A 7,589-nucleotide genomic window follows, 5' to 3' on the forward strand; every position below is an offset into this window, starting at 1 on the left:
GGTCACGTGATCCAGCTGACCAATCACACGTCACGCCTCGTCTGATAACAGTCACCTGACCCCAGCACCAGTGAAAGGTCACAGGTCACGTGTGTAAATGTTGTATGATCCATGAGACCCTTAATTAAAGTAATTAAAGCCATATTTCTATTTATTATATAATATTAGTCTTGTGGATGGAGATATGCTTTTAAATCAACATTGAAGTGATTAAAGTCGATATACTCTGTGTAGAATTAGTGCAAACTGCAATCGCACAACACCAAAAACACATTTAAAAACCATTTAAGTTTTCAAATCTTTTAATGATTTTTTAAACCCTCAATAACATTTAAAATATCAGTAAGCTTACTCGCTTAATACGAAATGAGAACTGACTGCACAATTAATAGAAATATGTAGCTTGGATATTATACAATTTGTAGTAGAATGGCTCTTATATACATACATATATATATATACACTTCTAGTAACTGATTCGATACTTAAATTATTATTTAATTGTCACGTTTTCTGTCTGAGACGGTGAAACTGAGTGTGGTTATATATATAAAGAGCAGAAGGGTTGCCAGACATTGCGTGATCCGCTTCTGAAATAAAGAAATCAATGCAAGTGTTTGAACACAGAGACACACTTGAGTATTTCACCCAGAACTTGTGCTTTAGATCTGTTTGCATCTGTGAAGATTTGATACAAACCTGCTTAACAGCCGTGAATCCATGAAATAACAAACACCACAGACTACAACTGGATAAAAGCAGGAGGAGGATGATGAAATTAATCGTTTGATGGGATAATTCAAGTCCTACTTGCATATATATATATATTGTATAATATGTCTACATAGTTTTTATTATTTGTAATTTCAGAATGATTAGTATTATTAGTTGTATTATTACAGAATTATTAATTGTATTAAACTAAAATAAAAATGGCTGTAATTAAATTTTTTTTATAAAATAACATACAAAAATCATTTTAAGTAACAGTAGATTTTTAATGATTTTAGTTTAAAATATGACAATAATAAACTGTTAAGTGTAAACATGCCGTTGACATTTATATTTTTTTAATTATATTTTTTAAATAATTTTTTGTTTATTATATTTAAGTTTCACAAATTGTACTTTTATTTATTTTAATACATCAAGTTAATAAAAAATAAAATGAATTTAGTTACTGCAGCAGTAAAGAACATTTTGAAAATGTTGATATTTTAACTAAAGCTTTCTATTTCAATTAATATTTTTAATAGTGTTAGATTAAGTTAATGATAATAACCCATCCACCTTCATTCTACATATACAAACACCATCCGGTTTCCTTCAGAAAATGCAAATATTGTAGTTTCTACTTCTATTTATAAAAAAAGGAGCATTTGAGACAAAGCTCATTATTACAACAGGAGTCTTCTGAGCTGAAAGAGAGCAGTATTCAGTGTTTTCCTGTGGGACGACACACTTTAGTGCTCCACGTCTCCCGTTACAGTCGGATCGACAGTGAAATCCCTGCTGGAGATGAGTTTCCAAAGTCACATTGAGAGCCATTCCCACTGGCATTCAGTCAGTGGCACACCTGTGGCTCTAGTGTGTGTGTGTGTGTGTGTGTGTGTGTGCATCATCACTCCAGGTGCTCTGTGGGCAGTCGCCATGGTTACGGCGATGGGATCCCGGCCAATCAGACGCCGGCGAGAGTCGTGGGGAGACTCTGTGTGTCTGTGTTTCAGGAAAACACGTGTCACGTGATGTTTTTTTCCAGCAGATGGCGAATCAATCGCGCCATCCTGATTCTGATGATTACAAATGAAAGTGATTCTGCTGCTGCTTTTCTGTTAATAAACAAGGCTCATTTGCATATTGTAGCATAACAGTGAGCCTTCAGAACACTGATGCTGTGATATATACCATGCACTGAAAAATATATATATTTTGGACCAACTCAAAAATTTTACAGCCAAATATTTTCGTTTTTTATTTTTTATTTTTTATGGTTGGTTCAAATCAAACATTTTGATGAAATATTAATAAAAAAAATAGTATTTATTATTTGTATTATTAATAACTTAATGCATTTTATTCAGACACAAGCTAACAATGATACTTAGAAATGTTACTACATATATATATATATATATATATATATATATATATATAGTAACATTTCTAAGTAACATTTTTAAGATTTTTCTACTGACAGATATTTCGTTTATAAATGTTATTTGTAGTAAATTTTTTATTTATTAACATTTTTAAGATTTTTCTACTGACAGATATTTCGTTAATAAATGTTATTTGTAGTAAATTTTTTATTTATTGTTTAAATTTAATTTAATTTAATTTAATTTTAAATTTTATTTTATTTTATTTTATTTTATTTTATTTTATTTTATTTTATTTTATTTTATTTTATTTTATTTTATTAGTACTTAGCAGAAAAGATGAATGGAATGTACCTACAATCTTAAATCTCTCCATAACAACATTACATAACAGATGAGAAAACATCTGCACAAACAAACTTGCCTGTATTCTGACTGCAGCACGCTGTGTCTTTAATAAGAGCAGAAGAGAGACAGCAGACACAGGAGGGGTCGATATCACGGAGGTCTTTCCTGGAAACGATGCATCAGTGTTATTGTCCATCAGATTTACTGCAACACAGAATCACATTCATCACTGAGAGGACAATAGATTTCACTCTCCATTTCACCTCAGCTTTCGATTGCCTTCACTGTGAAATTAATCGATATAACCTTCGCCACCTCAAGTTAAATATGGAGATGTTTGCGGTCTCAGAGACGGAGCGGATGGTAATATGACTATATTTAGCGCACTGAGAAAGAGCGCAGTGATAAAGTTCTCTGAAAACCATCCGAGCGAATAACCTCTGGATGTCAGCCACTGTAAACTCAGCTTTCCCTGAGCGGGGAAATAATAAGCAACAGCTGCTGTTATTGTTTTGATCACGGCATGAAATTCTAGAGATCTCAGAAAACATGAAGGTCAAAGGTCAGCACAGCTATGATAACTGACCTCTCTGCACTACAGCTGAAGAGGATCAGAGCTGATTTAAAGTCCCAGAACACATATCCATACTCAATAATGAGCATCGCATGCATGCTTTTTAGTGTAATGTTGCCCACATAAATGTAAATAATAATGCATTTTAGAGAAACTGTTCACCTAAAAATTTAAATTTGCTGAAAAATACTAATCATTATAACAGACTTAATATAACAACAAATAAATGTGCAATTTAAAAACATAGGCAATACTATGCATGCTTTCATAAATATCACATAAAAAATCAAATAAAAAATATTTAAAATAATTTAAATAGCGTTTATGCTGGTAAGGGTACAGTTTTTGACCTGTCGCTCACTATGATTTTTCTTTTTAGGCAGGACTTTTAATTTGCAAAATGAAAAAAGAAAAACCCATTTGCATATTGTTCTAAATGTAGTCTCATTGTTAAGCATTGTTTTTGACATAAGGATGCATTCTTTCTTTAAGATATCAATGATTTCATTGGTGTCCCCTGATTATGTTATGTTTATGTCAGCCCTGTTACCCTCATCAAAAAACGCTTGTAAAACAATGTACGTTCAAGTGACATCACTTCCAGGAGGTGACATCATCTCTCAACCAGGATTCCTACACTTAAAACACAAGCATGTTTTTTTTTTTCTCTAACTTCTCTAATCTTTTATTTTTGATGATTTATGAGGCTTGACTGAAAGGGGAACGTCATGAAGTGTCCATCCTGTTACCATTTTTAAAACGTAAATAGAAACAATTACTTCTCATGTTAAATGTAATCAATACCTACAAGTAAAATGCTTTTAAAGAAGCACATTTTTTGAAATCGTCAAACTTGTTACTGTCAGCCCTGTTACGTTTTGACATGTAGGTAACAGGGATGACATTAACTAGTTTTGACCCTGTTTTTAAAGATTGTCTGTTTAAAATACAAACATCCCTCAGTATATTATGGAGCTAATGCATATATAATTCAGTGACATATGAGTCCTAATTAAAGTATAGCATCTAGTAACACTTGTGTCGGTAACAGTGTTGACAAAAAAGCTTAAAATGCACCGATTTCGTGGATTGACCCATGCATTAATACAGCAGATATGCACCTGCGGTTTGATTGACACCAGAGCCAGTCGCAGCAGATGTTCAAGGTCGCTTGATTTGTGCCTCTGCTTTCCCAAAGCTGTAGCCAAACTTTCCGGGGTTGAAAATAAATCAGAGTGATCACCAAAGGAAAGTACGCTCCATACTCGCTGCCCTTATTTAAATCAGGCTGTTTTTTGGCCCCCATGCGGCGCTTTCCTGCCGAGTCGCGTGTCACTCTGATATATATACTCATTTCCACTGATGAAGAGCCAGACACACAGAGGACAAACCTGCTGAATCACTCATAAGTTCAGCGTTTACATCGCACACGTGTCACGTACTCCATCCTGCCCTTAAACGTCTTTGAGACTGTCTGAAAGCAGCAAGAGTTTAACACACCCATGCACTATTAGAGCATTATCTGCCGAATGCATCTGTAATGATATCACACACATCTTAAACCATCCTGGACTTGATTCTGCTTTGGCAACTCTTTTGTTATTGATCGAGTTCAGGTTGCTATAATGGGACGATCACGACCCGTCCAGGTTCACGGAAGTCATTAATCGCTCATTTCCGTCGATGAGATTCGCTCGCGGCTTCCTTCCTCTGATTATCACTGGAAACTGCTTTCATTTTGCACAGTTGCTATGCATTTGGATTTTTGCCCTTGCTAAAAGGACACAGATTCAACTCCTGGATATGAACCGAGGTACAGAAACATTATTTGATTTTAAATGTAATTTATAATCTGTTACCTTTTTACTCGGCTGCATGATATCTGTGTGTCCACAGGCCTCTCAGGGATCCAGACCAGCATTTGGGAACATCATCCGTATTGGCACGAGAATCACTGATGACGGACACAAACGAATCATCAGTGCAAATAAAATGGAAAAAGAAAGAATTAAAAACTGTAGGCCAGAAGTCGCTATGAATTTGGTAGATGCTTTTTTAACCCAAAGTGACTTGCACTGCATTTGAAGTCAGGTTGGGATTCGAACCCATGACCTTCGCATGATCTACTGTTCAAACTACAGGAAAGCATGAGTGTTTTCACAATTTAATTACTTGTTGAGTAACAGATTATTTGGTGTTATATGGGATTGAAAAATAAAATTATATTGATATATGGGTCAAGATATATATTTAATTGCTGGTAGAAACTCCTAACAATATTTTATGGAGTCTGTTTTCAAATAATTTGTGAAAAATTATATATATATATATATATATATATATATATATATATATATATATATATATATATGTATATATTATTAGTATTCATAAAGTAAAAAAAATCAACAACAAAAAAAAGTATAAATTCAAAATGGTAAGAAATAAATAATAAAAATAAAAAGTTGCAATTATCTTTTACATTATATTTAATATTATTATATATTTAATATTACTTAATATTTTTTTATAATATTTTGAATTTGTTTTTATTTTTATAGTTCCCATTTTAATTGTATTTTTTTTTTTCATTTTTTTAAATTCAAATTGTGTTGCTTTTGTCATATTTATTAATTCATAAAATATATCTGTCTATATTTTAGTATTTTGAATTAATATTTTAACAATTGATTTACCATTTTCATTTTAGTTTTAGCAATTTTGTTGTATGTTTTTGTCATTTTATATGTCATAATATCTTATTTATAGTTTTTATTATTTCAGTTTTAGTTTTGGTAATTTAACTACTTTGAACTACTACTGAAGAAAAGTTGACTTGGCCACTATAGCATAAATAAAACATGATGACGTTATATGAATTTTTGTCTTAACAGTTTTAGTTAATGATGATGATAACCCTGCTGTATGCAAAGATGCATTTGACACATGCTTGTATCTAAACATTAGATTCAAGGTGTACATTTATCCTCGGGAATCGAACCCCATGGCTATGCTGTTAATCAGTTACAAGAAAACGTAAACACAGATGAATCTGTACTACTACTGCAGCCTACCGCAGTGGATTGTGGGTAACGGCATACTCTTGGTGACCTCAGAAAAATCCCAGTTACAGTTCTGAAATCCCCGTCAGGTGCTTTCACTTCTCTTGTGTCGCTTTCGATTCCAGCCGCTGAATCACCAACACTGTAACTCCTACAGAAACACAGCAGCTGCGGCAAAACACATCGCAAGACACTTTCATTCCGACGAACGACAGACAGATCGTCACAAGATCGGAAGAAACGTAAAAGTTCAGCGAGAGTCGTTCCAAATGTCACTTTCCCTGCTCAGTTTCACATCTCTATACGGTTTAACAATGAACAAAATATTCACATATTAAATTAAATTTATGCATTTACCAAGACGCTTTTATCCAAAGCGACTTACAGTACATTCAGGCTAACAATTTTTACTTATCATGTGTTCCCGGGGATTCGAACCAACAACCTTGTGCTTGATAACGCAATGCTATTGCTATTATTAAACACACATATTAAACTCTTACTGCTGGAAATTACAATTTTCATTCGCACTTCTACATTGAAAATCTGATAATTTATTAAGAAATACTTCGTGCTTCTTGTATAATGACGAATTTACAAGCAGAATATTGTTTTTGTGTTGGTAATTTATGAAATATCTCTTTAACAAAATAAAAAACAAGACAAATAAGTTTAATATGAGTATAAAAATAATGAGAAATCTCAAATAAAAATTACAAAATATATTTTTTTAAAGATATATTATTTCAAAAAAAGTATTTAATTTGAGTTTTTTTTATTTTAGTATCACTGATACAATATTATAGATTTTATTAGTATTTTGAGTAAGTTTTTGTAATTTTTAATTGTTTTTATTAATTTTATATTGGATTTTTTTGTTATGTTTATTTTAGTTCATCAGGTAGAACTAAATGAAAATAAAAAATGTATTCCTTGGCAACAAGCTGATATATATATTAATATTTACATTTTTATTTTACTAAAACAAATTATTTCTATTTTATTTCAGGAAACATTTATCTTATTTCAAGCAATGACATATTTTTAAGGGTTTAGTTGGCTTTTTTTTACAAGAAAAAAAAAATATTTCTAAAATATAAAAGATTGCTCAAATATTGTTTCTGCTTTCTTCAAATGTTCTGTTTAATTCAGTGTTTTGCTGAACATTTCCCTGTAATTATTTCTGTAATTTCTGAGTAAGTAGATCCCACACCAGGTCTGTCATAGAAACACTTCCTTAAACAAGAATAATTTGAAAGCTTTTCCAAAACAGGAACGACCCACTGAACACATGTGAGCTCGGGAGTTTCCATTCTTTATGCCCGTTTGACTATAATTAGGAATCAAATGAGGTTTTACCTCTGTGTCTTTCATTCTGTTCTCCTTTTCATCTCTCTCTTTATTTTTCTTAGCAATGCATATTACTAATCAAAAATTACGGTAGGAAGTTTACTAAATATCTTCATGGAACATGATCTTTATGTGCTATATTCCAAGCAGCGTTAT

General features: G+C 32.1%; 1 long non-coding RNA gene across 1 annotated transcript; it reads right to left on the reverse strand.

The window, feature by feature from the left end:
• Positions 1-2,524: 2,524 nt before the first annotated feature.
• Positions 2,525-6,482, reverse strand: LOC128030137 (uncharacterized). Its single transcript, XR_008187827.1, has 3 exons — positions 6,096-6,482; positions 4,881-4,975; positions 2,525-2,651 (listed from the first exon to the last, which is right to left on the reverse strand). It is a non-coding gene; the product is annotated as an uncharacterized LOC128030137 (long non-coding RNA).
• Positions 6,483-7,589: the final 1,107 nt, after the last annotated feature.

Source organism: Carassius gibelio, chromosome A16 (assembly GCF_023724105.1).
Source record: "Carassius gibelio isolate Cgi1373 ecotype wild population from Czech Republic chromosome A16, carGib1.2-hapl.c, whole genome shotgun sequence".
Taxonomy (NCBI): domain Eukaryota; kingdom Metazoa; phylum Chordata; class Actinopteri; order Cypriniformes; family Cyprinidae; genus Carassius; species Carassius gibelio.